At 51.1% G+C, this 13,924-nt stretch overlaps 33 non-coding genes across 33 annotated transcripts; all 33 read right to left on the bottom strand.

Annotated features, from left to right (window-relative positions):
* Positions 1 to 103: 103 nt before the first annotated feature.
* LOC141036510 (5S ribosomal RNA) lies at positions 104 to 222 on the bottom strand. The gene has a single exon (XR_012197989.1). It is a non-coding gene; the product is annotated as a 5S ribosomal RNA (ribosomal RNA).
* Positions 223 to 524: 302 nt separating this feature from the next.
* Positions 525 to 643, bottom strand: LOC141036509 (5S ribosomal RNA). The gene has a single exon (XR_012197988.1). It is a non-coding gene; the product is annotated as a 5S ribosomal RNA (ribosomal RNA).
* Positions 644 to 945: 302 nt separating this feature from the next.
* LOC141036508 (5S ribosomal RNA) lies at positions 946 to 1,064 on the bottom strand. The gene has a single exon (XR_012197987.1). It is a non-coding gene; the product is annotated as a 5S ribosomal RNA (ribosomal RNA).
* Positions 1,065 to 1,366: 302 nt separating this feature from the next.
* LOC141036507 (5S ribosomal RNA) lies at positions 1,367 to 1,485 on the bottom strand. Its single transcript, XR_012197986.1, has one exon. It is a non-coding gene; the product is annotated as a 5S ribosomal RNA (ribosomal RNA).
* Positions 1,486 to 1,787: 302 nt separating this feature from the next.
* LOC141036506 (5S ribosomal RNA) lies at positions 1,788 to 1,906 on the bottom strand. The gene has a single exon (XR_012197985.1). It is a non-coding gene; the product is annotated as a 5S ribosomal RNA (ribosomal RNA).
* A 302-nt stretch (positions 1,907 to 2,208) lies between these two features.
* On the bottom strand, positions 2,209 to 2,327 carry LOC141036505 (5S ribosomal RNA). Its single transcript, XR_012197984.1, has one exon. It is a non-coding gene; the product is annotated as a 5S ribosomal RNA (ribosomal RNA).
* A 302-nt stretch (positions 2,328 to 2,629) lies between these two features.
* LOC141036504 (5S ribosomal RNA) lies at positions 2,630 to 2,748 on the bottom strand. Its single transcript, XR_012197983.1, has one exon. It is a non-coding gene; the product is annotated as a 5S ribosomal RNA (ribosomal RNA).
* A 302-nt stretch (positions 2,749 to 3,050) lies between these two features.
* On the bottom strand, positions 3,051 to 3,169 carry LOC141036503 (5S ribosomal RNA). Its single transcript, XR_012197982.1, has one exon. It is a non-coding gene; the product is annotated as a 5S ribosomal RNA (ribosomal RNA).
* Positions 3,170 to 3,471: 302 nt separating this feature from the next.
* On the bottom strand, positions 3,472 to 3,590 carry LOC141036502 (5S ribosomal RNA). The gene has a single exon (XR_012197981.1). It is a non-coding gene; the product is annotated as a 5S ribosomal RNA (ribosomal RNA).
* Positions 3,591 to 3,892: 302 nt separating this feature from the next.
* On the bottom strand, positions 3,893 to 4,011 carry LOC141036501 (5S ribosomal RNA). Its single transcript, XR_012197980.1, has one exon. It is a non-coding gene; the product is annotated as a 5S ribosomal RNA (ribosomal RNA).
* A 302-nt stretch (positions 4,012 to 4,313) lies between these two features.
* LOC141036499 (5S ribosomal RNA) lies at positions 4,314 to 4,432 on the bottom strand. Its single transcript, XR_012197978.1, has one exon. It is a non-coding gene; the product is annotated as a 5S ribosomal RNA (ribosomal RNA).
* Positions 4,433 to 4,734: 302 nt separating this feature from the next.
* On the bottom strand, positions 4,735 to 4,853 carry LOC141036498 (5S ribosomal RNA). The gene has a single exon (XR_012197977.1). It is a non-coding gene; the product is annotated as a 5S ribosomal RNA (ribosomal RNA).
* Positions 4,854 to 5,155: 302 nt separating this feature from the next.
* Positions 5,156 to 5,274, bottom strand: LOC141036497 (5S ribosomal RNA). The gene has a single exon (XR_012197976.1). It is a non-coding gene; the product is annotated as a 5S ribosomal RNA (ribosomal RNA).
* Positions 5,275 to 5,576: 302 nt separating this feature from the next.
* Positions 5,577 to 5,695, bottom strand: LOC141036496 (5S ribosomal RNA). The gene has a single exon (XR_012197975.1). It is a non-coding gene; the product is annotated as a 5S ribosomal RNA (ribosomal RNA).
* Positions 5,696 to 5,997: 302 nt separating this feature from the next.
* Positions 5,998 to 6,116, bottom strand: LOC141036495 (5S ribosomal RNA). Its single transcript, XR_012197974.1, has one exon. It is a non-coding gene; the product is annotated as a 5S ribosomal RNA (ribosomal RNA).
* A 302-nt stretch (positions 6,117 to 6,418) lies between these two features.
* Positions 6,419 to 6,537, bottom strand: LOC141036494 (5S ribosomal RNA). The gene has a single exon (XR_012197973.1). It is a non-coding gene; the product is annotated as a 5S ribosomal RNA (ribosomal RNA).
* Positions 6,538 to 6,841: 304 nt separating this feature from the next.
* On the bottom strand, positions 6,842 to 6,960 carry LOC141036493 (5S ribosomal RNA). The gene has a single exon (XR_012197972.1). It is a non-coding gene; the product is annotated as a 5S ribosomal RNA (ribosomal RNA).
* A 302-nt stretch (positions 6,961 to 7,262) lies between these two features.
* Positions 7,263 to 7,381, bottom strand: LOC141036492 (5S ribosomal RNA). Its single transcript, XR_012197971.1, has one exon. It is a non-coding gene; the product is annotated as a 5S ribosomal RNA (ribosomal RNA).
* Positions 7,382 to 7,683: 302 nt separating this feature from the next.
* Positions 7,684 to 7,802, bottom strand: LOC141036491 (5S ribosomal RNA). Its single transcript, XR_012197970.1, has one exon. It is a non-coding gene; the product is annotated as a 5S ribosomal RNA (ribosomal RNA).
* Positions 7,803 to 8,104: 302 nt separating this feature from the next.
* LOC141036490 (5S ribosomal RNA) lies at positions 8,105 to 8,223 on the bottom strand. The gene has a single exon (XR_012197969.1). It is a non-coding gene; the product is annotated as a 5S ribosomal RNA (ribosomal RNA).
* Positions 8,224 to 8,525: 302 nt separating this feature from the next.
* Positions 8,526 to 8,644, bottom strand: LOC141036488 (5S ribosomal RNA). Its single transcript, XR_012197967.1, has one exon. It is a non-coding gene; the product is annotated as a 5S ribosomal RNA (ribosomal RNA).
* Positions 8,645 to 8,946: 302 nt separating this feature from the next.
* On the bottom strand, positions 8,947 to 9,065 carry LOC141036487 (5S ribosomal RNA). Its single transcript, XR_012197966.1, has one exon. It is a non-coding gene; the product is annotated as a 5S ribosomal RNA (ribosomal RNA).
* A 302-nt stretch (positions 9,066 to 9,367) lies between these two features.
* LOC141036486 (5S ribosomal RNA) lies at positions 9,368 to 9,486 on the bottom strand. Its single transcript, XR_012197965.1, has one exon. It is a non-coding gene; the product is annotated as a 5S ribosomal RNA (ribosomal RNA).
* A 302-nt stretch (positions 9,487 to 9,788) lies between these two features.
* Positions 9,789 to 9,907, bottom strand: LOC141036485 (5S ribosomal RNA). Its single transcript, XR_012197964.1, has one exon. It is a non-coding gene; the product is annotated as a 5S ribosomal RNA (ribosomal RNA).
* A 302-nt stretch (positions 9,908 to 10,209) lies between these two features.
* Positions 10,210 to 10,328, bottom strand: LOC141036484 (5S ribosomal RNA). Its single transcript, XR_012197963.1, has one exon. It is a non-coding gene; the product is annotated as a 5S ribosomal RNA (ribosomal RNA).
* A 302-nt stretch (positions 10,329 to 10,630) lies between these two features.
* On the bottom strand, positions 10,631 to 10,749 carry LOC141036483 (5S ribosomal RNA). The gene has a single exon (XR_012197962.1). It is a non-coding gene; the product is annotated as a 5S ribosomal RNA (ribosomal RNA).
* A 302-nt stretch (positions 10,750 to 11,051) lies between these two features.
* On the bottom strand, positions 11,052 to 11,170 carry LOC141036482 (5S ribosomal RNA). Its single transcript, XR_012197961.1, has one exon. It is a non-coding gene; the product is annotated as a 5S ribosomal RNA (ribosomal RNA).
* Positions 11,171 to 11,472: 302 nt separating this feature from the next.
* LOC141036481 (5S ribosomal RNA) lies at positions 11,473 to 11,591 on the bottom strand. The gene has a single exon (XR_012197960.1). It is a non-coding gene; the product is annotated as a 5S ribosomal RNA (ribosomal RNA).
* Positions 11,592 to 11,893: 302 nt separating this feature from the next.
* LOC141036480 (5S ribosomal RNA) lies at positions 11,894 to 12,012 on the bottom strand. The gene has a single exon (XR_012197959.1). It is a non-coding gene; the product is annotated as a 5S ribosomal RNA (ribosomal RNA).
* A 302-nt stretch (positions 12,013 to 12,314) lies between these two features.
* LOC141036479 (5S ribosomal RNA) lies at positions 12,315 to 12,433 on the bottom strand. Its single transcript, XR_012197958.1, has one exon. It is a non-coding gene; the product is annotated as a 5S ribosomal RNA (ribosomal RNA).
* Positions 12,434 to 12,735: 302 nt separating this feature from the next.
* LOC141036477 (5S ribosomal RNA) lies at positions 12,736 to 12,854 on the bottom strand. The gene has a single exon (XR_012197956.1). It is a non-coding gene; the product is annotated as a 5S ribosomal RNA (ribosomal RNA).
* A 302-nt stretch (positions 12,855 to 13,156) lies between these two features.
* LOC141036476 (5S ribosomal RNA) lies at positions 13,157 to 13,275 on the bottom strand. The gene has a single exon (XR_012197955.1). It is a non-coding gene; the product is annotated as a 5S ribosomal RNA (ribosomal RNA).
* Positions 13,276 to 13,577: 302 nt separating this feature from the next.
* LOC141036475 (5S ribosomal RNA) lies at positions 13,578 to 13,696 on the bottom strand. The gene has a single exon (XR_012197954.1). It is a non-coding gene; the product is annotated as a 5S ribosomal RNA (ribosomal RNA).
* Positions 13,697 to 13,924: the final 228 nt, after the last annotated feature.

Below are 13,924 nucleotides of genomic sequence, written 5' to 3'. Positions count from 1 at the left end.
GCGAGCTAAAACTTACCGTAAACGTGCAAAATAATAAAACGTGCTAAACATACGTCGCGCTCGTGCGTTTTGTTTTGCACGCGGTGCAAAACAAATTAAAAAGGGAATGCAACACGAGGACTTCCCAGGAGGTCACCCATCCTAGTACTACTCTCGCCCAAGCACGCTTAACTTCGGAGTTCTGATGGGATCCGGTGCTTTAGTGCTGGTATGATCGCATCCGACATGTTACCCCCGTCTTCGTCCCTTATGCTTGCCCCTCCCAGCTCCACTACACACACGATTGCACATTCCTTTGGCCGCTCCCGCTCAACTACGGAGACGAGTTTTACCACGGTTCAACCGCACCAGTGCCTATTTACCATGGTTTCGACCCCTTTCAGAACACGCTTGCCGCCGCTAGACGCGTGAATAATGAGCAGCGAGCTAAAACTTACCGTAAACGTGCAAAATAATAAAACGTGCTAAACATACGTCGCGCTCGTGCGTTTTGTTTTGCACGCGGTGCAAAACAAATTAAAAAGGGAATGCAACACGAGGACTTCCCAGGAGGTCACCCATCCTAGTACTACTCTCGCCCAAGCACGCTTAACTTCGGAGTTCTGATGGGATCCGGTGCTTTAGTGCTGGTATGATCGCATCCGACATGTTACCCCCGTCTTCGTCCCTTATGCTTGCCCCTCCCAGCTCCACTACACACACGATTGCACATTCCTTTGGCCGCTCCCGCTCAACTACGGAGACGAGTTTTACCACGGTTCAACCGCACCAGTGCCTATTTACCATGGTTTCGACCCCTTTCAGAACACGCTTGCCGCCGCTAGACGCGTGAATAATGAGCAGCGAGCTAAAACTTACCGTAAACGTGCAAAATAATAAAACGTGCTAAACATACGTCGCGCTCGTGCGTTTTGTTTTGCACGCGGTGCAAAACAAATTAAAAAGGGAATGCAACACGAGGACTTCCCAGGAGGTCACCCATCCTAGTACTACTCTCGCCCAAGCACGCTTAACTTCGGAGTTCTGATGGGATCCGGTGCTTTAGTGCTGGTATGATCGCATCCGACATGTTACCCCCGTCTTCGTCCCTTATGCTTGCCCCTCCCAGCTCCACTACACACACGATTGCACATTCCTTTGGCCGCTCCCGCTCAACTACGGAGACGAGTTTTACCACGGTTCAACCGCACCAGTGCCTATTTACCATGGTTTCGACCCCTTTCAGAACACGCTTGCCGCCGCTAGACGCGTGAATAATGAGCAGCGAGCTAAAACTTACCGTAAACGTGCAAAATAATAAAACGTGCTAAACATACGTCGCGCTCGTGCGTTTTGTTTTGCACGCGGTGCAAAACAAATTAAAAAGGGAATGCAACACGAGGACTTCCCAGGAGGTCACCCATCCTAGTACTACTCTCGCCCAAGCACGCTTAACTTCGGAGTTCTGATGGGATCCGGTGCTTTAGTGCTGGTATGATCGCATCCGACATGTTACCCCCGTCTTCGTCCCTTATGCTTGCCCCTCCCAGCTCCACTACACACACGATTGCACATTCCTTTGGCCGCTCCCGCTCAACTACGGAGACGAGTTTTACCACGGTTCAACCGCACCAGTGCCTATTTACCATGGTTTCGACCCCTTTCAGAACACGCTTGCCGCCGCTAGACGCGTGAATAATGAGCAGCGAGCTAAAACTTACCGTAAACGTGCAAAATAATAAAACGTGCTAAACATACGTCGCGCTCGTGCGTTTTGTTTTGCACGCGGTGCAAAACAAATTAAAAAGGGAATGCAACACGAGGACTTCCCAGGAGGTCACCCATCCTAGTACTACTCTCGCCCAAGCACGCTTAACTTCGGAGTTCTGATGGGATCCGGTGCTTTAGTGCTGGTATGATCGCATCCGACATGTTACCCCCGTCTTCGTCCCTTATGCTTGCCCCTCCCAGCTCCACTACACACACGATTGCACATTCCTTTGGCCGCTCCCGCTCAACTACGGAGACGAGTTTTACCACGGTTCAACCGCACCAGTGCCTATTTACCATGGTTTCGACCCCTTTCAGAACACGCTTGCCGCCGCTAGACGCGTGAATAATGAGCAGCGAGCTAAAACTTACCGTAAACGTGCAAAATAATAAAACGTGCTAAACATACGTCGCGCTCGTGCGTTTTGTTTTGCACGCGGTGCAAAACAAATTAAAAAGGGAATGCAACACGAGGACTTCCCAGGAGGTCACCCATCCTAGTACTACTCTCGCCCAAGCACGCTTAACTTCGGAGTTCTGATGGGATCCGGTGCTTTAGTGCTGGTATGATCGCATCCGACATGTTACCCCCGTCTTCGTCCCTTATGCTTGCCCCTCCCAGCTCCACTACACACACGATTGCACATTCCTTTGGCCGCTCCCGCTCAACTACGGAGACGAGTTTTACCACGGTTCAACCGCACCAGTGCCTATTTACCATGGTTTCGACCCCTTTCAGAACACGCTTGCCGCCGCTAGACGCGTGAATAATGAGCAGCGAGCTAAAACTTACCGTAAACGTGCAAAATAATAAAACGTGCTAAACATACGTCGCGCTCGTGCGTTTTGTTTTGCACGCGGTGCAAAACAAATTAAAAAGGGAATGCAACACGAGGACTTCCCAGGAGGTCACCCATCCTAGTACTACTCTCGCCCAAGCACGCTTAACTTCGGAGTTCTGATGGGATCCGGTGCTTTAGTGCTGGTATGATCGCATCCGACATGTTACCCCCGTCTTCGTCCCTTATGCTTGCCCCTCCCAGCTCCACTACACACACGATTGCACATTCCTTTGGCCGCTCCCGCTCAACTACGGAGACGAGTTTTACCACGGTTCAACCGCACCAGTGCCTATTTACCATGGTTTCGACCCCTTTCAGAACACGCTTGCCGCCGCTAGACGCGTGAATAATGAGCAGCGAGCTAAAACTTACCGTAAACGTGCAAAATAATAAAACGTGCTAAACATACGTCGCGCTCGTGCGTTTTGTTTTGCACGCGGTGCAAAACAAATTAAAAAGGGAATGCAACACGAGGACTTCCCAGGAGGTCACCCATCCTAGTACTACTCTCGCCCAAGCACGCTTAACTTCGGAGTTCTGATGGGATCCGGTGCTTTAGTGCTGGTATGATCGCATCCGACATGTTACCCCCGTCTTCGTCCCTTATGCTTGCCCCTCCCAGCTCCACTACACACACGATTGCACATTCCTTTGGCCGCTCCCGCTCAACTACGGAGACGAGTTTTACCACGGTTCAACCGCACCAGTGCCTATTTACCATGGTTTCGACCCCTTTCAGAACACGCTTGCCGCCGCTAGACGCGTGAATAATGAGCAGCGAGCTAAAACTTACCGTAAACGTGCAAAATAATAAAACGTGCTAAACATACGTCGCGCTCGTGCGTTTTGTTTTGCACGCGGTGCAAAACAAATTAAAAAGGGAATGCAACACGAGGACTTCCCAGGAGGTCACCCATCCTAGTACTACTCTCGCCCAAGCACGCTTAACTTCGGAGTTCTGATGGGATCCGGTGCTTTAGTGCTGGTATGATCGCATCCGACATGTTACCCCCGTCTTCGTCCCTTATGCTTGCCCCTCCCAGCTCCACTACACACACGATTGCACATTCCTTTGGCCGCTCCCGCTCAACTACGGAGACGAGTTTTACCACGGTTCAACCGCACCAGTGCCTATTTACCATGGTTTCGACCCCTTTCAGAACACGCTTGCCGCCGCTAGACGCGTGAATAATGAGCAGCGAGCTAAAACTTACCGTAAACGTGCAAAATAATAAAACGTGCTAAACATACGTCGCGCTCGTGCGTTTTGTTTTGCACGCGGTGCAAAACAAATTAAAAAGGGAATGCAACACGAGGACTTCCCAGGAGGTCACCCATCCTAGTACTACTCTCGCCCAAGCACGCTTAACTTCGGAGTTCTGATGGGATCCGGTGCTTTAGTGCTGGTATGATCGCATCCGACATGTTACCCCCGTCTTCGTCCCTTATGCTTGCCCCTCCCAGCTCCACTACACACACGATTGCACATTCCTTTGGCCGCTCCCGCTCAACTACGGAGACGAGTTTTACCACGGTTCAACCGCACCAGTGCCTATTTACCATGGTTTCGACCCCTTTCAGAACACGCTTGCCGCCGCTAGACGCGTGAATAATGAGCAGCGAGCTAAAACTTACCGTAAACGTGCAAAATAATAAAACGTGCTAAACATACGTCGCGCTCGTGCGTTTTGTTTTGCACGCGGTGCAAAACAAATTAAAAAGGGAATGCAACACGAGGACTTCCCAGGAGGTCACCCATCCTAGTACTACTCTCGCCCAAGCACGCTTAACTTCGGAGTTCTGATGGGATCCGGTGCTTTAGTGCTGGTATGATCGCATCCGACATGTTACCCCCGTCTTCGTCCCTTATGCTTGCCCCTCCCAGCTCCACTACACACACGATTGCACATTCCTTTGGCCGCTCCCGCTCAACTACGGAGACGAGTTTTACCACGGTTCAACCGCACCAGTGCCTATTTACCATGGTTTCGACCCCTTTCAGAACACGCTTGCCGCCGCTAGACGCGTGAATAATGAGCAGCGAGCTAAAACTTACCGTAAACGTGCAAAATAATAAAACGTGCTAAACATACGTCGCGCTCGTGCGTTTTGTTTTGCACGCGGTGCAAAACAAATTAAAAAGGGAATGCAACACGAGGACTTCCCAGGAGGTCACCCATCCTAGTACTACTCTCGCCCAAGCACGCTTAACTTCGGAGTTCTGATGGGATCCGGTGCTTTAGTGCTGGTATGATCGCATCCGACATGTTACCCCCGTCTTCGTCCCTTATGCTTGCCCCTCCCAGCTCCACTACACACACGATTGCACATTCCTTTGGCCGCTCCCGCTCAACTACGGAGACGAGTTTTACCACGGTTCAACCGCACCAGTGCCTATTTACCATGGTTTCGACCCCTTTCAGAACACGCTTGCCGCCGCTAGACGCGTGAATAATGAGCAGCGAGCTAAAACTTACCGTAAACGTGCAAAATAATAAAACGTGCTAAACATACGTCGCGCTCGTGCGTTTTGTTTTGCACGCGGTGCAAAACAAATTAAAAAGGGAATGCAACACGAGGACTTCCCAGGAGGTCACCCATCCTAGTACTACTCTCGCCCAAGCACGCTTAACTTCGGAGTTCTGATGGGATCCGGTGCTTTAGTGCTGGTATGATCGCATCCGACATGTTACCCCCGTCTTCGTCCCTTATGCTTGCCCCTCCCAGCTCCACTACACACACGATTGCACATTCCTTTGGCCGCTCCCGCTCAACTACGGAGACGAGTTTTACCACGGTTCAACCGCACCAGTGCCTATTTACCATGGTTTCGACCCCTTTCAGAACACGCTTGCCGCCGCTAGACGCGTGAATAATGAGCAGCGAGCTAAAACTTACCGTAAACGTGCAAAATAATAAAACGTGCTAAACATACGTCGCGCTCGTGCGTTTTGTTTTGCACGCGGTGCAAAACAAATTAAAAAGGGAATGCAACACGAGGACTTCCCAGGAGGTCACCCATCCTAGTACTACTCTCGCCCAAGCACGCTTAACTTCGGAGTTCTGATGGGATCCGGTGCTTTAGTGCTGGTATGATCGCATCCGACATGTTACCCCCGTCTTCGTCCCTTATGCTTGCCCCTCCCAGCTCCACTACACACACGATTGCACATTCCTTTGGCCGCTCCCGCTCAACTACGGAGACGAGTTTTACCACGGTTCAACCGCACCAGTGCCTATTTACCATGGTTTCGACCCCTTTCAGAACACGCTTGCCGCCGCTAGACGCGTGAATAATGAGCAGCGAGCTAAAACTTACCGTAAACGTGCAAAATAATAAAACGTGCTAAACATACGTCGCGCTCGTGCGTTTTGTTTTGCACGCGGTGCAAAACAAATTAAAAAGGGAATGCAACACGAGGACTTCCCAGGAGGTCACCCATCCTAGTACTACTCTCGCCCAAGCACGCTTAACTTCGGAGTTCTGATGGGATCCGGTGCTTTAGTGCTGGTATGATCGCATCCGACATGTTACCCCCGTCTTCGTCCCTTATGCTTGCCCCTCCCAGCTCCACTACACACACGATTGCACATTCCTTTGGCCGCTCCCGCTCAACTACGGAGACGAGTTTTACCACGGTTCAACCGCACCAGTGCCTATTTACCATGGTTTCGACCCCTTTCAGAACACGCTTGCCGCCGCTAGACGCGTGAATAATGAGCAGCGAGCTAAAACTTACCGTAAACGTGCAAAATAATAAAACGTGCTAAACATACGTCGCGCTCGTGCGTTTTGTTTTGCACGCGGTGCAAAACAAATTAAAAAGGGAATGCAACACGAGGACTTCCCAGGAGGTCACCCATCCTAGTACTACTCTCGCCCAAGCACGCTTAACTTCGGAGTTCTGATGGGATCCGGTGCTTTAGTGCTGGTATGATCGCATCCGACATGTTACCCCCGTCTTCGTCCCTTATGCTTGCCCCTCCCAGCTCCACTACACACACACGATTGCACATTCCTTTGGCCGCTCCCGCTCAACTACGGAGACGAGTTTTACCACGGTTCAACCGCACCAGTGCCTATTTACCATGGTTTCGACCCCTTTCAGAACACGCTTGCCGCCGCTAGACGCGTGAATAATGAGCAGCGAGCTAAAACTTACCGTAAACGTGCAAAATAATAAAACGTGCTAAACATACGTCGCGCTCGTGCGTTTTGTTTTGCACGCGGTGCAAAACAAATTAAAAAGGGAATGCAACACGAGGACTTCCCAGGAGGTCACCCATCCTAGTACTACTCTCGCCCAAGCACGCTTAACTTCGGAGTTCTGATGGGATCCGGTGCTTTAGTGCTGGTATGATCGCATCCGACATGTTACCCCCGTCTTCGTCCCTTATGCTTGCCCCTCCCAGCTCCACTACACACACGATTGCACATTCCTTTGGCCGCTCCCGCTCAACTACGGAGACGAGTTTTACCACGGTTCAACCGCACCAGTGCCTATTTACCATGGTTTCGACCCCTTTCAGAACACGCTTGCCGCCGCTAGACGCGTGAATAATGAGCAGCGAGCTAAAACTTACCGTAAACGTGCAAAATAATAAAACGTGCTAAACATACGTCGCGCTCGTGCGTTTTGTTTTGCACGCGGTGCAAAACAAATTAAAAAGGGAATGCAACACGAGGACTTCCCAGGAGGTCACCCATCCTAGTACTACTCTCGCCCAAGCACGCTTAACTTCGGAGTTCTGATGGGATCCGGTGCTTTAGTGCTGGTATGATCGCATCCGACATGTTACCCCCGTCTTCGTCCCTTATGCTTGCCCCTCCCAGCTCCACTACACACACGATTGCACATTCCTTTGGCCGCTCCCGCTCAACTACGGAGACGAGTTTTACCACGGTTCAACCGCACCAGTGCCTATTTACCATGGTTTCGACCCCTTTCAGAACACGCTTGCCGCCGCTAGACGCGTGAATAATGAGCAGCGAGCTAAAACTTACCGTAAACGTGCAAAATAATAAAACGTGCTAAACATACGTCGCGCTCGTGCGTTTTGTTTTGCACGCGGTGCAAAACAAATTAAAAAGGGAATGCAACACGAGGACTTCCCAGGAGGTCACCCATCCTAGTACTACTCTCGCCCAAGCACGCTTAACTTCGGAGTTCTGATGGGATCCGGTGCTTTAGTGCTGGTATGATCGCATCCGACATGTTACCCCCGTCTTCGTCCCTTATGCTTGCCCCTCCCAGCTCCACTACACACACGATTGCACATTCCTTTGGCCGCTCCCGCTCAACTACGGAGACGAGTTTTACCACGGTTCAACCGCACCAGTGCCTATTTACCATGGTTTCGACCCCTTTCAGAACACGCTTGCCGCCGCTAGACGCGTGAATAATGAGCAGCGAGCTAAAACTTACCGTAAACGTGCAAAATAATAAAACGTGCTAAACATACGTCGCGCTCGTGCGTTTTGTTTTGCACGCGGTGCAAAACAAATTAAAAAGGGAATGCAACACGAGGACTTCCCAGGAGGTCACCCATCCTAGTACTACTCTCGCCCAAGCACGCTTAACTTCGGAGTTCTGATGGGATCCGGTGCTTTAGTGCTGGTATGATCGCATCCGACATGTTACCCCCGTCTTCGTCCCTTATGCTTGCCCCTCCCAGCTCCACTACACACACGATTGCACATTCCTTTGGCCGCTCCCGCTCAACTACGGAGACGAGTTTTACCACGGTTCAACCGCACCAGTGCCTATTTACCATGGTTTCGACCCCTTTCAGAACACGCTTGCCGCCGCTAGACGCGTGAATAATGAGCAGCGAGCTAAAACTTACCGTAAACGTGCAAAATAATAAAACGTGCTAAACATACGTCGCGCTCGTGCGTTTTGTTTTGCACGCGGTGCAAAACAAATTAAAAAGGGAATGCAACACGAGGACTTCCCAGGAGGTCACCCATCCTAGTACTACTCTCGCCCAAGCACGCTTAACTTCGGAGTTCTGATGGGATCCGGTGCTTTAGTGCTGGTATGATCGCATCCGACATGTTACCCCCGTCTTCGTCCCTTATGCTTGCCCCTCCCAGCTCCACTACACACACGATTGCACATTCCTTTGGCCGCTCCCGCTCAACTACGGAGACGAGTTTTACCACGGTTCAACCGCACCAGTGCCTATTTACCATGGTTTCGACCCCTTTCAGAACACGCTTGCCGCCGCTAGACGCGTGAATAATGAGCAGCGAGCTAAAACTTACCGTAAACGTGCAAAATAATAAAACGTGCTAAACATACGTCGCGCTCGTGCGTTTTGTTTTGCACGCGGTGCAAAACAAATTAAAAAGGGAATGCAACACGAGGACTTCCCAGGAGGTCACCCATCCTAGTACTACTCTCGCCCAAGCACGCTTAACTTCGGAGTTCTGATGGGATCCGGTGCTTTAGTGCTGGTATGATCGCATCCGACATGTTACCCCCGTCTTCGTCCCTTATGCTTGCCCCTCCCAGCTCCACTACACACACGATTGCACATTCCTTTGGCCGCTCCCGCTCAACTACGGAGACGAGTTTTACCACGGTTCAACCGCACCAGTGCCTATTTACCATGGTTTCGACCCCTTTCAGAACACGCTTGCCGCCGCTAGACGCGTGAATAATGAGCAGCGAGCTAAAACTTACCGTAAACGTGCAAAATAATAAAACGTGCTAAACATACGTCGCGCTCGTGCGTTTTGTTTTGCACGCGGTGCAAAACAAATTAAAAAGGGAATGCAACACGAGGACTTCCCAGGAGGTCACCCATCCTAGTACTACTCTCGCCCAAGCACGCTTAACTTCGGAGTTCTGATGGGATCCGGTGCTTTAGTGCTGGTATGATCGCATCCGACATGTTACCCCCGTCTTCGTCCCTTATGCTTGCCCCTCCCAGCTCCACTACACACACGATTGCACATTCCTTTGGCCGCTCCCGCTCAACTACGGAGACGAGTTTTACCACGGTTCAACCGCACCAGTGCCTATTTACCATGGTTTCGACCCCTTTCAGAACACGCTTGCCGCCGCTAGACGCGTGAATAATGAGCAGCGAGCTAAAACTTACCGTAAACGTGCAAAATAATAAAACGTGCTAAACATACGTCGCGCTCGTGCGTTTTGTTTTGCACGCGGTGCAAAACAAATTAAAAAGGGAATGCAACACGAGGACTTCCCAGGAGGTCACCCATCCTAGTACTACTCTCGCCCAAGCACGCTTAACTTCGGAGTTCTGATGGGATCCGGTGCTTTAGTGCTGGTATGATCGCATCCGACATGTTACCCCCGTCTTCGTCCCTTATGCTTGCCCCTCCCAGCTCCACTACACACACGATTGCACATTCCTTTGGCCGCTCCCGCTCAACTACGGAGACGAGTTTTACCACGGTTCAACCGCACCAGTGCCTATTTACCATGGTTTCGACCCCTTTCAGAACACGCTTGCCGCCGCTAGACGCGTGAATAATGAGCAGCGAGCTAAAACTTACCGTAAACGTGCAAAATAATAAAACGTGCTAAACATACGTCGCGCTCGTGCGTTTTGTTTTGCACGCGGTGCAAAACAAATTAAAAAGGGAATGCAACACGAGGACTTCCCAGGAGGTCACCCATCCTAGTACTACTCTCGCCCAAGCACGCTTAACTTCGGAGTTCTGATGGGATCCGGTGCTTTAGTGCTGGTATGATCGCATCCGACATGTTACCCCCGTCTTCGTCCCTTATGCTTGCCCCTCCCAGCTCCACTACACACACGATTGCACATTCCTTTGGCCGCTCCCGCTCAACTACGGAGACGAGTTTTACCACGGTTCAACCGCACCAGTGCCTATTTACCATGGTTTCGACCCCTTTCAGAACACGCTTGCCGCCGCTAGACGCGTGAATAATGAGCAGCGAGCTAAAACTTACCGTAAACGTGCAAAATAATAAAACGTGCTAAACATACGTCGCGCTCGTGCGTTTTGTTTTGCACGCGGTGCAAAACAAATTAAAAAGGGAATGCAACACGAGGACTTCCCAGGAGGTCACCCATCCTAGTACTACTCTCGCCCAAGCACGCTTAACTTCGGAGTTCTGATGGGATCCGGTGCTTTAGTGCTGGTATGATCGCATCCGACATGTTACCCCCGTCTTCGTCCCTTATGCTTGCCCCTCCCAGCTCCACTACACACACGATTGCACATTCCTTTGGCCGCTCCCGCTCAACTACGGAGACGAGTTTTACCACGGTTCAACCGCACCAGTGCCTATTTACCATGGTTTCGACCCCTTTCAGAACACGCTTGCCGCCGCTAGACGCGTGAATAATGAGCAGCGAGCTAAAACTTACCGTAAACGTGCAAAATAATAAAACGTGCTAAACATACGTCGCGCTCGTGCGTTTTGTTTTGCACGCGGTGCAAAACAAATTAAAAAGGGAATGCAACACGAGGACTTCCCAGGAGGTCACCCATCCTAGTACTACTCTCGCCCAAGCACGCTTAACTTCGGAGTTCTGATGGGATCCGGTGCTTTAGTGCTGGTATGATCGCATCCGACATGTTACCCCCGTCTTCGTCCCTTATGCTTGCCCCTCCCAGCTCCACTACACACACGATTGCACATTCCTTTGGCCGCTCCCGCTCAACTACGGAGACGAGTTTTACCACGGTTCAACCGCACCAGTGCCTATTTACCATGGTTTCGACCCCTTTCAGAACACGCTTGCCGCCGCTAGACGCGTGAATAATGAGCAGCGAGCTAAAACTTACCGTAAACGTGCAAAATAATAAAACGTGCTAAACATACGTCGCGCTCGTGCGTTTTGTTTTGCACGCGGTGCAAAACAAATTAAAAAGGGAATGCAACACGAGGACTTCCCAGGAGGTCACCCATCCTAGTACTACTCTCGCCCAAGCACGCTTAACTTCGGAGTTCTGATGGGATCCGGTGCTTTAGTGCTGGTATGATCGCATCCGACATGTTACCCCCGTCTTCGTCCCTTATGCTTGCCCCTCCCAGCTCCACTACACACACGATTGCACATTCCTTTGGCCGCTCCCGCTCAACTACGGAGACGAGTTTTACCACGGTTCAACCGCACCAGTGCCTATTTACCATGGTTTCGACCCCTTTCAGAACACGCTTGCCGCCGCTAGACGCGTGAATAATGAGCAGCGAGCTAAAACTTACCGTAAACGTGCAAAATAATAAAACGTGCTAAACATACGTCGCGCTCGTGCGTTTTGTTTTGCACGCGGTGCAAAACAAATTAAAAAGGGAATGCAACACGAGGACTTCCCAGGAGGTCACCCATCCTAGTACTACTCTCGCCCAAGCACGCTTAACTTCGGAGTTCTGATGGGATCCGGTGCTTTAGTGCTGGTATGATCGCATCCGACATGTTACCCCCGTCTTCGTCCCTTATGCTTGCCCCTCCCAGCTCCACTACACACACGATTGCACATTCCTTTGGCCGCTCCCGCTCAACTACGGAGACGAGTTTTACCACGGTTCAACCGCACCAGTGCCTATTTACCATGGTTTCGACCCCTTTCAGAACACGCTTGCCGCCGCTAGACGCGTGAATAATGAGCAGCGAGCTAAAACTTACCGTAAACGTGCAAAATAATAAAACGTGCTAAACATACGTCGCGCTCGTGCGTTTTGTTTTGCACGCGGTGCAAAACAAATTAAAAAGGGAATGCAACACGAGGACTTCCCAGGAGGTCACCCATCCTAGTACTACTCTCGCCCAAGCACGCTTAACTTCGGAGTTCTGATGGGATCCGGTGCTTTAGTGCTGGTATGATCGCATCCGACATGTTACCCCCGTCTTCGTCCCTTATGCTTGCCCCTCCCAGCTCCACTACACACACGATTGCACATTCCTTTGGCCGCTCCCGCTCAACTACGGAGACGAGTTTTACCACGGTTCAACCGCACCAGTGCCTATTTACCATGGTTTCGACCCCTTTCAGAACACGCTTGCCGCCGCTAGACGCGTGAATAATGAGCAGCGAGCTAAAACTTACCGTAAACGTGCAAAATAATAAAACGTGCTAAACATACGTCGCGCTCGTGCGTTTTGTTTTGCACGCGGTGCAAAACAAATTAAAAAGGGAATGCAACACGAGGACTTCCCAGGAGGTCACCCATCCTAGTACTACTCTCGCCCAAGCACGCTTAACTTCGGAGTTCTGATGGGATCCGGTGCTTTAGTGCTGGTATGATCGCATCCGACATGTTACCCCCGTCTTCGTCCCTTATGCTTGCCCCTCCCAGCTCCACTACACACACGATTGCACATTCCTTTGGCCGCTCCCGCTCAACTACGGAGACGAGTTTTACCACGGTTCAACCGCACCAGTGCCTATTTACCATGGTTTCGACCCCTTTCAGAACACGCTTGCCGCCGCTAGACGCGTGAATAATGAGCAGCGAGCTAAAACTTACCGTAAACGTGCGAAATAATAAAACGTGCTAAACATACGTCGCGCTCGTGCGTTTTGTTTTGCACGCGGTGCAAAACAAATTAAAAAGGGAATGCAACACGAGGACTTCCCAGGAGGTCACCCATCCTAGTACTACTCTCGCCCAAGCACGCTTAACTTCGGAGTTCTGATGGGATCCGGTGCTTTAGTGCTGGTATGATCGCATCCGACATGTTACCCCCGTCTTCGTCCCTTATGCTTGCCCCTCCCAGCTCCACTACACACACGATTGCACAATCCTTTGGCCGCTCCCGCTCAACTACGGAGACGAGTTTTACCACGGTTCAACCGCACCAGTGCCTATTTACCATGGTTTCGACCCCTTTCAGAACACGCTTGCCGCCGCTAGACGCGTGAATAATGAGCAGCGAGCTAAAACTTACCGTAAACGTGCGAAATAATAAAACGTGCTAAACATACGTCGCGCTCGTGCGTTTTGTTTTGCACGCGGTGCAAAACAAATTAAAAAGGGAATGCAACACGAGGACTTCCCAGGAGGTCACCCATCCTAGTACTACTCTCGCCCAAGCACGCTTAACTTCGGAGTTCTGATGGGATCCGGTGCTTTAGTGCTGGTATGATCGCATCCGACATGTTACCCCCGTCTTCGTCCCTTATGCTTGCCCCTCCCAGCTCCACTACACACACGATTGCACATTCCTTTGGCCGCTCCCGCTCAACTACGGAGACGAGTTTTACCACGGTTCAACCGCACCAGTGCCTATTTACCATGGTTTCGACCCCTTTCAGAACACGCTTGCCGCCGCTAGACGCGTGAATAATGAGCAGCGAGCTAAAACTTACCGTAAACGTGCGA

This window comes from Aegilops tauschii, unplaced genomic scaffold (assembly GCF_002575655.3).
Source record: "Aegilops tauschii subsp. strangulata cultivar AL8/78 unplaced genomic scaffold, Aet v6.0 ptg000990l_obj, whole genome shotgun sequence".
Classification (NCBI taxonomy): Eukaryota; Viridiplantae; Streptophyta; class Magnoliopsida; order Poales; family Poaceae; genus Aegilops; species Aegilops tauschii.
Note: the sequence above shows the minus strand (reverse complement) of the source record. Positions and strands in the feature narration are given on the sequence as shown.